Source organism: Micromys minutus (assembly GCF_963924665.1).
Source record: "Micromys minutus genome assembly, chromosome: 24".
Taxonomy (NCBI): domain Eukaryota; kingdom Metazoa; phylum Chordata; class Mammalia; order Rodentia; family Muridae; genus Micromys; species Micromys minutus.
This window is the reverse complement of record NC_137959.1, coordinates 16,263,384-16,275,916: the sequence shown is the minus strand read 5'-3', so window position 1 is coordinate 16,275,916 and position 12,533 is coordinate 16,263,384. Positions and strand designations below refer to the sequence as shown.

At 48.9% G+C, this 12,533-nt stretch overlaps 1 pseudogene across 1 annotated transcript; it reads right to left on the bottom strand.

Annotated features, from left to right (window-relative positions):
- Positions 1–9,504: 9,504 nt before the first annotated feature.
- On the bottom strand, positions 9,505–10,069 carry LOC308435915 (macrophage migration inhibitory factor-like; annotated as a pseudogene). Its single transcript has one exon. The product of its transcript is annotated as a macrophage migration inhibitory factor-like (transcript).
- Positions 10,070–12,533: the final 2,464 nt, after the last annotated feature.

The window sequence follows — 12,533 nt, the reverse complement described above, 5'->3', positions numbered from 1 at the left end:
GCTGTTGCCACTTTTGACTATAACCCGCAGGTCTGCCACATGGATTTGTTTGATCGTTCTTTGGTGTTTTGGTCTTTCTCCCCCACCCCCACCCACATGCGGTTGTTGGAAGAATCTACAGAGAAAGATGAGCGGTCTGTCCGAGGACAGTAATGGCAGAAGCCATCCAGGGATGGGTAGCCAGGCTAGAGCCTCTGCAAGAAGGGGCAATGGGGGTCCCTGGGCAACGGAGAGAACGGGCTAAGCCTGAGGAGGAAATGGGGTTGATTCCTTACTAGGAGCTAGAAAACTGGGTTCTGTCCACCGGCCCACAGGAGTAAAACCATGGAGCCTTGGGGCCTTCTCGGATGACTTAGCAGAAAGACTTAGGGAAGCTTCCAGGAGCTCAGGGCGTGGGCTGGGAGGCTCTCCCATCAGACCACGCAGGACTGGAAGTTTCGCAGCTCTGTGTATAGGGGCTGTGCACGCTCAACTTTGGGGCCTTTCTCACCGCACTTCCCTCTCCAGCACCTCCTTATAGGTGCAAAGGGCGTGGGGGTGTTCACATTTCCCGCTTGGTGGCCTGTGACCGCGCTGGTGTTGGGAATCCAAGGCCGAAGCCAAGCGGCGTTTGCTCCCTAGGTGCTTATGAGCTTTATACCCTGAGTGCCAGGGAAGAGGCTGCTTTTAGAATTTACGCGTGGGGTCAGGGTCCAGCCCGGGAACATTTGGAGTTGGGATTGTTTCAAGAGTCTGGTGGGCCGGGGGCGGATAAGAGAGGGGCGAAGGTGTCGTGGAGATAGGGGGTGGACACCACCGTAGAGAAACCTGGGACTGGAGCTCCCTCTACAGGATGAAGGGGACGGTCGGCGCCCGGCCTTCCTCTGCCGCCCTCCTGGACCCTTGCTTGCCTGGACATTGCCTGCCCGGCTTGCGGAGCCTTGATTTTAGGAAGTGGAGAGTCACATCCAGGATAGTGACACCTTGGGGTTCGAAGTGGGAGCCCTTTGAGGCCCACCTGTCGGGCTCTTTAGATTTCCAGGATAGCCAGGAACTGTGCATCAGAGTTGCAGGGCAGGGTTCGCGACCATCTGGCTTGCTGTTGGAAGGTAGGAAGAGCTAGCTAGTGCTTACAGCCTGGATCAGCGTACAGTCTGGATCAGTCACAGTTGACATGTGAGTCAACTTGCGAGGGCTGCCGGTGTGTACAGGTCCACGAGGTGAGGACTTAGCTGTCAGAGCCACGGGCGGCCTGAGACTCTTGTGCGCAGATAGCAAAGTAAGTCCAACGGCAGAGGCAGATGGCTGGCAGAGACAAGGACAGGGACAGCAGGGTAGAGGCCTGAGATATTTACGCAACCATCTCTCTCTGAGAAGGTGTTTCGGGGGTTCAAGGTCTTTCACAGGCGAAGCCCTGAAATTCCATTTTCTTAAGTCATGCATCTCAAGTCAGTCTGAAGGGTCAAGGCTCTGATTAGTACCATAGAGTCTGTACAAGGGTACCCTAGTTCCTACCTCCTGGGCTTAGCCCTGACCCTATCCGGCTGTTTATTTACTTCCTCGGGAAGCGGGGGGAGGGGCAGTCAATTCACTTCCTCGGGTTCCTTTTCACTGTCTGCTCACAAGGTGAGGATGAGCTAGGGTGTCTGCCAGTACTCCTTCTTAAGTAGGAGTGTCCAGCCATTTGCAGAGGCTTAAACTAAATATCTTCAGTTCACAGGGGTACACCAGCCTCACTCTTCCCATTGCCCAGAGTGAGATGACTTCCTTTAAGTGGCTCAAGAGACTCTGCAACCAGCTTCACCAGGGAAAACAGGAAACTTCCCAGGGGAAAAGTGATCTTGGTGGCCACAGCAGAAGTCTTCTGGGAGGAGCCCCTGGGGAAAGGAATTTCATCATTGGGACAGAGATGGGTGGACATAGGATCAGTCTCCGAAGCTTCTAGAACTGCCCGGCCTATCTATCTTGAAAGTACAGCAAATGGAGGCCCCAGAGCAGCCAGCCCCACCCTGGGCATGGCTCATGAAGTGTGTACTTCAAACTCCACTGATCCCAAGGTGACCTCAGTATACTAACTCAACCAAAGCAAAACAGACTCTCCCAGGTATCCAACAAAAGAGGAAAGGATCCCCAGAACTCCCTCCACCCCTTCCTGTTGACTCCTAAAATCCAGGAGGAAAGCTAAAAAACATGGTGGCAGGGCTAAGAAGTGAAGTACATCTTGTCCCTGACGCAGCTTCGATCAGAAGTGAAATATGTCAGCTCCGCACTAGGAAGTGCTGTTCAGCTGGTTACTTAGACCCCTCTCAAGTGTGTGTGAGGTCTGATGACTAGGTTGGAGATACTGCTTTCCCCAATATCATCACAGAGCTGGGAGGGGGCAGTGCCTGCCAGGGCCAGAGAGCCCATGGAGAATAAAATTACCTTCCAGGTGACTGTCCACCTGCACATTAACTAAATTGTCTCCCAGTAGGGGCGGGGACTTCAAGCAGGAAGAAATACAATTCAACCCCAAGGTGACAGGAAGGGCCAAGGGTTAGTTCATGAAACACCGCTCACTTGCTTCATGCCGTCAGTAAAGAGTGGACAAATCCCACCTACTAGATAGTATTTTGGGGGGCACCTGGAGGACAGGGAGGCCCAAAGGCTCATCCATCACTGGCCTGTCTGTTTGGGGAAAGGTAGACAGACAGATGCGTGGGTAAGAACTATGTGTCAGATATCAGATATGGTTTGAATTTACTGGGAGGTTTTGCCAGGACTCTCTTTGGGACTAACTCCTTCCAGAAACGTTGTCTCCTTTCTAGAATTCTTGGTTGCATGTGCCCCCATAGAGCAAAAATGGACAACTATGAGTTTATAACAATTGTGTCTGCTTTTGACACATGAGTGGGGACAAGTCTCATACTTCCTGGGCCTCACTTTGAACATCCAAGAAAGTTAGATTTGACAAACTTAGCCACTCTCTCTTGCAAATCCATCAATGGTTAGGATTGGATCTAAAAAGAATGAGCCCAAATATAATTATGAAGTAAAGGGACCATGAGATATTCATTCTTGATCTGAATTAGCCAATGTCATCTGATCTACCCATGTAGCTTAACCACATTAAAAATGTCTACCTGTTGTATGGTTGTTCCCAAGAGCAGCCTCGGGACCCTTGGAAAGTGAAGTCATTGGACAGCAAAAAGAAAGAAAGAAACAAACAAACAAACTCCAAAGTAAGGAACAGTAGGGAAAGGTTTTAGGACTAACACTGTAATCCCCAACTAAGCCATCTTGTCTCCTGGAATACTTGACAATGTCCTCAGAGGTGTAAAGGAATATAACTGGGGGCAATAGAATTGTCACCTCAGGCACAGAGACCAGAATCACTTTGCAAGGTCTTCGCAAGGTCCCTTTTTAGACAAGAAGCATGAGCCAGGTGACTCTGTGGCACTACCTCCAGATGCTTTCTCTGAACCATGGGAAAGCCTGCTGGGTATTGGGTGTGAGTCAGATGCTATGTGGCAGTGCTGAAGCTAAGGGACAATTGAGAAGAGGTAACAAGGTGTCTATGGAACTCTCACCAGTCACCTTCTCCCAAAAGCCAGTTTGTTGAAGGAAATATTAAGCCAGACTGCTAAGTGGAACACCTTTGTCATTTACGGGCTTTTGGTGTTAGGAAGGGAGATGAGAGAGAGCCAACAGGAAGTGAACTGTGTGAGCTTCAGAAAAAAACAGGAGTGTGTCTTGGGTCAACTCTGGATGAAGTCTTTTCCAGCTAAGGTGGCAAAGGGGAAGCCCATGCAAGGAGGGCATGGCTCTAAAAAGTTGGAAAACTGAAACTTTTCCCTTGTAGATGCCAAGAGTAGGGGACATGTCGTTTGGGCCTAGTAATTACGGCCACTCTTCAGCCACCACTGCAGAGTAAAACAAATCCATTTATGTGTTTAGTGCCCCCCTGCCCCCCATACCCTTAGCCAGGGAGAGACAGAGAGAGAGAGAGAGAGAGAGAGAGAGAGAGAGAGAGAGAGAGAGAGAGAGAACATGTATGTGTCTCATGTCAGGGAGCAGAACAAAGACAAAGGTAGGGTCAAATTTGACTCCTGGCCTGTAGCCTAGCCTGGCCTGGCCTGGCTGTGAAGGCTGTGATGTCATGTCTTTTGTGGCTGTGACAGTCCTGCATTCTCTCACTACACTAGGCCACTAACAAGTGGGCCACAGCCCTCCAGGGCCTTTAGCGTGCACTCATCTGGCAACTGTGCTGCCCCCAGACGCTCAGATTTATTTCGCCAAAGTTCCAGGGCAATTATGGAAATGTGCCCTTTGAAGCCAGCCTGATTTCTCTTTATTTTCTTCTCCCTGACAGAGCAGAACAGAGCTTCTCCGCCTTTCCCTCTCTCCCTCTCTCCCTCTCTTCCTCTCTCCCTCTCTCTTTACCCTCTCTTCCTAATAATTTTTACATAGTGGGAGCTTCTAGGGGCAATGATGGGAGAAAAAACAAAAAACCAAACAGACTTCTAAGTAGCATCTAAATTGTGTGTATACGAAATAGCATCAATTTAATTTTCATGCTGTTTTGTTTTTAAGTGGAGCGCTGATAGCCATGAAAGGACAAACGTATCAGGGAGAATTGGGAGGTCAATGCTTTTGTCTAGCTGCTGGATTCTGCCCATATCTGAAGCCTTTACTTATAGGTAGGCAGATGACCCATCGGAGCAGACGAGCCTGGTCCCCTAAGTATCCTGTTTTATCCCTGAAATCCTCGGTCCAAAAAAATTTAGCAGAGGACCTTTGTTCTTTTACCTGGGGATGCTGATGTCAAGAGTAGACAACAAAAAAAAGTGGTCACGGAGCCAGTGAAAGCCATGTAGCAGGGCTTAGTAATTACTGTTATTTCTCAGCTGCCACTGGTTTTCCAAGAACAAAAACTCCCTCTTACTCAGTAGCCCCAGGTTTCATGGCTTTACAGAATTGTCAACAGGACACGGAATCTGGGGCCTCTGTGTGAAGTGACCCCATGAGATTTTGGCATTGGAGTGTTGAATGAAACATGTCTGGAGTTAGATGGTCTGGAAGCAGTGTGTTCTGGGGATGCCTGTGAGGGGTTGTGATAGGGGTCATATTGGGGGTCATGATGGGGGTCCATGACTGGGGTTGCCTAGTTTCTAGGGTCTCTACTTCTACTCTTTAGAAAGTGACTTGGAAGTTTGTCCCTGTGGTCACTTGTTCCTTCATCCCCATCCTCCTGCCTTCAGAAGATCTGCTCCTGATACAGACTGACCTCCCCCACCCCGGCCAGTAAAAAGCCTGCCCACCCTTCCCCCATACCTAAAGCAGAGGCCACTCTCAAGTTCACTTTTCTGCCTTGTTTTTTCGGTTTTATTTGCATTTGCTGTTGACACTGGGCCTCAAAGTGTAGCCCAGGCTGGCCTCAAAGTCAATCTGTTGCCTAGAATGACCTTGAACTGCTGATCTTCCTGCCATTACCTCCCAAGTGCTGGGACTACAGGCCACCTGGCTAGCCTCCCTGTGCTGACTTTACAATCTAAAGTCATGTAGGCTGGCAAAGGACTTCCCATGTAATACCCCCTTCAGGGATACACTCCCAGTGACCTCACCAAGCTTATGCTTAAAGATCTACAGGCTCCAGTGGCTCAGTCAGCTAGAAGCCAACCCCCCTTCAAAGGAGCTTGGAAGGGATGTTTAAGATCCAAACAGGTGAAGACGTTCACCACCAAGCCTGACAACTTGAATGGGGTGCCCAGGGTCCCCCTAAATGATCCTCTGACCTCCGCCCTTACCGATTCTAATATACAGTTAGTTCTGTATAGTTGATTTTCTCATTGATCACAACAACTGCCTGATGTAATAGGTGCTCTTGCCCTTGGTTTTGTAAATTGACGAATCCAAGCTCAGCCACTTGCACAACATGGCCAAGAAATGGAAAAGCCAAATTCTGACTCAGGGCCTCTTGATTCCAGAATGGGATGCTAACACGGTTCTTCGTGTCTGGATTTGGAGCAAATGGCTCTGCATCTGGGAATCCACATGTTGTCCCATTCCATCCCACTCCCTGACATATCTGATGTTCATGGACATGACGCTCCTGATAAGACCCTAACCCCACAGTACTGAATCCCACCCACTTATATGGAGAAGAATGGGACGTGAGGCCATTTGAGTGGCCATGCCAGAGGATAACCTTGAACTCGTGACATGTTCTCCACTTTGCCAGTAACTGCAGGTCAGGATATGGATGTATTCCCACTCCTTCAACTCTTTCTCGTGCCCAGCCCTTGTGGAAAAAGGCCTGTCAGCACAGGCACACATCAAGGCTTTTCCCTGAGAGCGGCAAAAGGCCCTCCCCCACAACACATTCTACCCCTAGATCTGCCAGAAAGGGTCCCTGGACCATCACCCGTGTGTGGAAGCTCAGGTCACTCCAGCCCTCCTAGGTCTGAATCTGCCTTTGCATGGAGAGATCTCAGCACCATACATGTATATTAACGAGCCCCCACCCCTGTCTAGAAGCTCCCTGGCAAGACCTGGAACCCTACCAGCATGGAGCTGAGCTGGAATTATCCCTAAGTCTGGGGCCTCTCCAGGAATGCATCTTGGAGCTGGGGTGGAGGGAAAGCTGGATGTGGGAGACTGGAAAGTCAAAGGAATGAGGGAAGTCAGGGGAAGGGTCTACGAACCAGCAGAACTGGATATACCAGGGTCAGATGTGCTTTGTCTCCCTGCCTAGCTTTAGATTCCTGTGGAGGTGGCTGTGAGCAGCACTGGCCAGCCCCTTAAGCCCATCACCTGTGCCCATGTGCCCATCACCTGTGCTCATGTGCCCATCACCTGTGCCCACGTGCCCATCACCTGTGCCCACGTGCCCATCACCTGTGCCCACGTGCCCATCACCTGTGCCCACGTGCCCATCACCTGTGCCCATGTGCCCATCACCTGTGCCCACGTGCCCATCACCTGTGCCCATCACCTGTGTCCATGTGCCCATCACCTGTGTCCATGTGCCCATCACCTGTGTCCATGTGCCCATCACCTGTGTCCATGTGCCCATCACCTGTGCCCATGTGCCCATCACCTGTGTCCATGTGCCCATCACCTGTGTCCATGTGCCCATCACCTGTGCCCATGTGCCCATCACCTGTGCCCATGTGCCCATCACCTGTGCCCATGTGCCCATCACCTGTGTCCATTTGCCCATCACCTGTGTCCATTTGCCCATCACCTGTGCCCATGTGCCCATCACCTGTGCCCATGTGCCCATCACCTGTGTCCATTTGCCCATCACCTGTGTCCATGTGCCCATCACCTGTGCCCATGTGCCCATCACCTGTGCCCATGTGCCCATCACCTGTGCCCATGTGCCCATCACCTGTGTCCATGTGCCCCATCACCTGTGTCCATGTGTCCATCACCTGTGCCCATGTGCCCATCACCTGTGCCCATGTGCCCATCACCTGTTTCCATGTGCCCATCACCTGTGCCCATGTGCCCTTCCAGATGTCTCACAGCAACAGGACAAACACTGGAAATAGAAGAGCCTACCAATGGTTTCTCAGCATATCAAAGCGAACATTGCATCTGCACTAGGACAGGTATGTCTTCTGAAAGGGCAGGAAAAGACAAGAGAGGAAGAGGGGAGGGGGACTGACGTTTGAGATGGTAAAAAATGGCAGGAGCCCTAGAAGGCAAAGATCATCTCATTTGTTGTTTTTATCAGTTCATTCATTTGTTCAACAATAATTATCAAGGAAGAACACAGTGGGCAAGGCCTGACCACTCACAACTTTCTGTTCACTAGAAACATTTTTTTTTAATTATATCATAACCCGTCCTGGGTTTTCTGGGCTATGAAATACACCAGATGCTCTACCTATGCTCATCCTAGGGACCTGGCCAAGATGGGGGTTGGGAAGATGGTGGCACGTGGATAGTAACGCATTCTCCTGCATCTGAACCGAGGAGACCCACCCAAGTGAGAGTCGGTTAAGCTCTAGTAGACCCGTGCCTCATTATATCAGCCACCAAACCACCTAAGTGTGGCTTGTAAGAGCTCATCTGTCACCTTGATTGTATTGAGTAGTACCTAGGGGACAGGTAAAGGTTTTCCAGAGAAGGTTAGCTAAGTGGAGAACACACAAGAGTTCACCAGCACTATCCTATAGGCGAGAGGAGACTTGGAGTGTCCCGCTACTTCCTGGCCACCGTTACAGGAACTGTTCTCTGCTGTTCCACACCCTTCTTCTGTCAAGGGCTGGAGCCTCTGGAACTCTGAGCCCAAAGAAAATTCCCCTCCTTATAGAGTTGTTTTGCTCAGGTGCATTCTCACAATGTGGAGAAGCTGACTCAAGGGAGAAGTAGCATTAAATGTTGTGCGCTTTAAAATCTCAAGACTTAGTAATTAAAAGGCAGAATATAAAGTATCACAAAAATTTCTCAGGTTTGCACATTAATATTTTGAATGCATCGGATTAAATAAGAAATAGTGAAGTTAATGTTTATCTACTTATATTTTTCAAAGATAATAAGAAAGTTTTCCGGTTTGGGTTTTTAGCATCCATGGTTCACATTGTATTTCTAGTAGGCAGTTGGGCTCCTGAGCCATTGAGAAACTAGGAATCTATGCCCTCTTTCCACTGCTCTCCACCAAAGGCCTTCAAGAGTGATAGTCTGGCTATGCTGAGCCTTGGGGTCTTCCTCTGTTATACTGGTGCCTGGACCTCACTAAGCAGAGCCTTTCTGTCAAAGCACAAAGTTCATCTAGTCTTAAAATGGCCCTATGAGGTAGGTATTGCAGTTCTTATCATGACTTTTAATCTAAAGAAATTGAGGATCAAAGTGGCGTAATTCCACAAATCCACTTTCCCAGAAAGTGAAGGATACAGGATTAGGACCAGAGGTACCTTTACAAAAATCACTGCTCCGCAAGAACATAGTAACAGTGCTTGCCCCACAAAGGTCACTGTGCTGTGGGAATACACATCACACACACATACTCACACTTACCTCCAAACATATACTTACACATACGCATACACACACTCACATATGTACACACACTCACATTCACACACACACATGCCTCCAAACATATATCCATACACTCACACACACATACACTCTCACACACTCACATATACACACCACATTCACACACGCATACACACACTTTCAAACATATACTAACACACTCATACATACTCACATTCACATACACACACACTCAGGTATACACACTCATGCACACACATTCACACACACTCACATACACCTCCAAACATACACTCACACATACTCTCACACACACATATACACACTCACACAAACATACACATGTTCACACATACATACACACACCTTCAAACATATACCCACACTCATACATACTCACACTCACACACTCATTCTCTTACACTCACAATACTCATGCACACACACACTCATACACACACACACACACACACACACACACACCTGATATTATTAGGTTCTTTTGTCCCATGGTTTTAGAGAGTTTAGTTGACCTCACATGAAGGTGGAAGAGCACATCAAAGCCCCTCCCCTCCTAGACAGGATGAGAGAGGAAGGAGATACAATGTCAATAATCACTCTCAAAGACACCCCCTTATGACTTGACCAGCGCCTACTAAACTCCACCTTTTTTTGGCATGGTCTTTTAAACCATGACCGGAAGGTGGGCGTCCTTGCAGCAAGGCTTGGAGAACAGCGGTACAGGTAAGTGAGGCCAGGACTCATGAAGGTTGAACCGTTCCAGCCCATGTTGGCTGCATTCGTGTTGTAATAGTTGCAGTAGGCAGGGTCCGGGCTGATATCAGGAGATCGGACAGCAGGCTGCACGGTGTTTGCTGTAGTTGCGGTTCTGGGCGCCACCGATCTTGCCGATGCTGTGTAGGCTGCAGAGGGCACAGGGGTCGTTCGTGCCACTAAAAGTCACGAGCTGGTCCGAGACCACGTGCACCGTGATGTACTGTGCCGGCTTGCCAGTGGCCTGCGCCGGCTGCTGGGTGAGCTGGGAGAGAAACCCCTCCGGCACGGAGGCGCGGGGAACATTGGTGTTCAGGATGAACATAGGCTGGGAGCGAGGGCTAGAGAGAGGACTGTACCAAGCGCCGTGTGACCCAAGGCAGGACCTGAGCTAGCAATCAACCTTTAGCATGGCCTTTTGAGATCCAAACTGTAGCATATGGAGAGCATTTGTTGAGACAATAACGTGTCAAGTCCTTAGCATAGCACCAACACAGTGGGACAACGTCAGTGGACAGAATCAGGAACTTTTCACCAGAAGACAACAGAATAGCGATCAAGTGTTAATCTGCCTCGAAGAGTAACACATTACTGCATAGTCACCTCAAGTCCAGGAGCCCAAAGTGACCGCTTGCAGCTCACAGATTCCTCTAGGTGACAGATAGTCAAGTGAAATGGTTTCTCTTGATCACCTCAGCTGTCAAATCCCAAGGAAGTGTTCCAGTGAGTTCAGTATGGCTCATGCGCTTCCTGCTGAGAGTAACGTCAGCCAGGGTGCGTAGCAGGAAGAGACTCTCTTTGGAGTCTCATAATGGACACCATCAAGGATGTCTATTGGGCTAGAGCGGGATAGAGGGATGAGGGCCAAGGGCTGGGAAGAAAGAGAAGAAAGCACAATCGTGGGCTAGAGGCGTGGCAGGCACAGCATCCCGGGTTCCATCTCCAGCACCATCAAAAAGAAAAAAAAAAAAGTCCCAAATGCCAGTCTGGTGTGGCTGGTGACAAAGCACTGACTGAGACCAGAGGCAGCCTGCCTCAGAGCCCTTCCCAAGCTTCAGATGCTAAGGACCCCTTCAGATCATACGGGGTTGGGCATAGATTATGCAACAATTTTCCTAGCTATCCTACCTGAACAGCCTTGGGTAGGGGGAACAGCTCTAACAACCTGGCGAACCTGAGTTTCAGCCTAGGTGGCCCCATACAGTGTGTTTATGCCTGTTCTTTGATCTTTTTACCAAAATGAGTCCCCCCCTCCCCCGCCTGAAGTCTGCAGGTAATATATACTGGTTCTGGGCCCATGCTTGTTCTGTAAACTTGATGCCTGCTAGGATACTGTTTTAGATGCTAAAACTCTTGGTGAGCTGATTCAAGAAGTTAGGTTGATAGGGCAGTGGTAGTGCACACCTTTAACCCCAATACTCAGGAGGCAGAGGCAGAGGTGGGGGCGGAGGTGGAGGCAGATGGATCTCTGAGTTTGAGGCCAGCCTGGTCTTCAGAATGAATTCTAAGATGTCCAGGCTACACAGAGAAACCCTGTCTCAAAAAACAACAAAAAGAAATTAGGCATGTGGGGTTGGCAAAGGCTGAATGGATCAGGTTGGTGAAGAAGACTTCTGGAGAACTCAAGGTCACAAGGACTTTAGAGATAGCCTTTTCTCTTCTCTCTATCATCCCTCCATCTCTCTTGCCCTCTCACTTGAACCTGAACTGGAAAATGCTTATTGGAGCTGGGTACTGGGCTGCCCTAGTCTTGATACAGGTTTAACAAATGCATTTCTGCTTGGTACAGGTTTTTTACCAAATGCTTTCAGGCGTAAAGTCAGACTTTTCCTGAAGCTATCTTTTCCATAAGAAGACCACTTGCAAAAATTTAAAAAAGGGGGAGGGCAAATGTAGGGCACATCCCTATAATCCCTGCATTTGGGAATCTAAGGCAGGAGGATATTGATTTTAAGACCAGACTGAGCTAGATAGTAAGAATCAGTCTCTCATAAACACAAACTCATTAAGTGAATATAAGCAGTGTGGCTTGAATGAGAATAGTCCCCATAGGCTCATAGGTTTGAATGTTTAGTTTGAAATTAGTGAAACTATTTGGGAAGGATTGGGAGATGTAAACTGGTTGGAGGAGGCTTGTAACTTGGGGTGAACTTTGAGATTTCAAAAGCTCATGTCAGGCCCAGTCTCTCTTTCTCTCTACTGCCAACTGATCAGGATGTGCCACTCCTGTCTGCTTCCTGCCATAGTGACTATGAACCAAGCCTTTAAAACTGTAAACAAGTCCCCAGTTAGATACTTTGATTTGTAAGAGTTGTCTTGGTTACAATATCTCTTCACCACAATAGAACAGCAATTAACAGAGTCATCCTCAATATAATTGCATGAACAAATTTAGTAGCTATAAAATGTCACAACAGTTCAAAAACCATTATTCAATTATGGCAAGTTACTCTGTATCCAGACTTGTCATATGACAGGGACTGGTCACCATGTTTCTGTATCTGTGGTCAGCACAGAAGTACAATAAAATGCCAGCAGCCGTTCTATTTTGGGTTGTCTCCTGCCTCCTCCCTGCCACACCTGAGTAGTCCAAATATACCCTCAACCCCTGCTGACTCCCACTCAAATACACAAGCACAGTTGGAACCATTTATGAGGTCAGCTGGGAGGACTGGGCTCGGGATGTCTTATCATATGTTTCCACTTCTCCTAAGATGGTCCTGTTTCCTGTAGTCCATGCAGCAGGCAGGCCAGGAGGTGGCCACATAGGGTCTATCTTCCCACCAGGG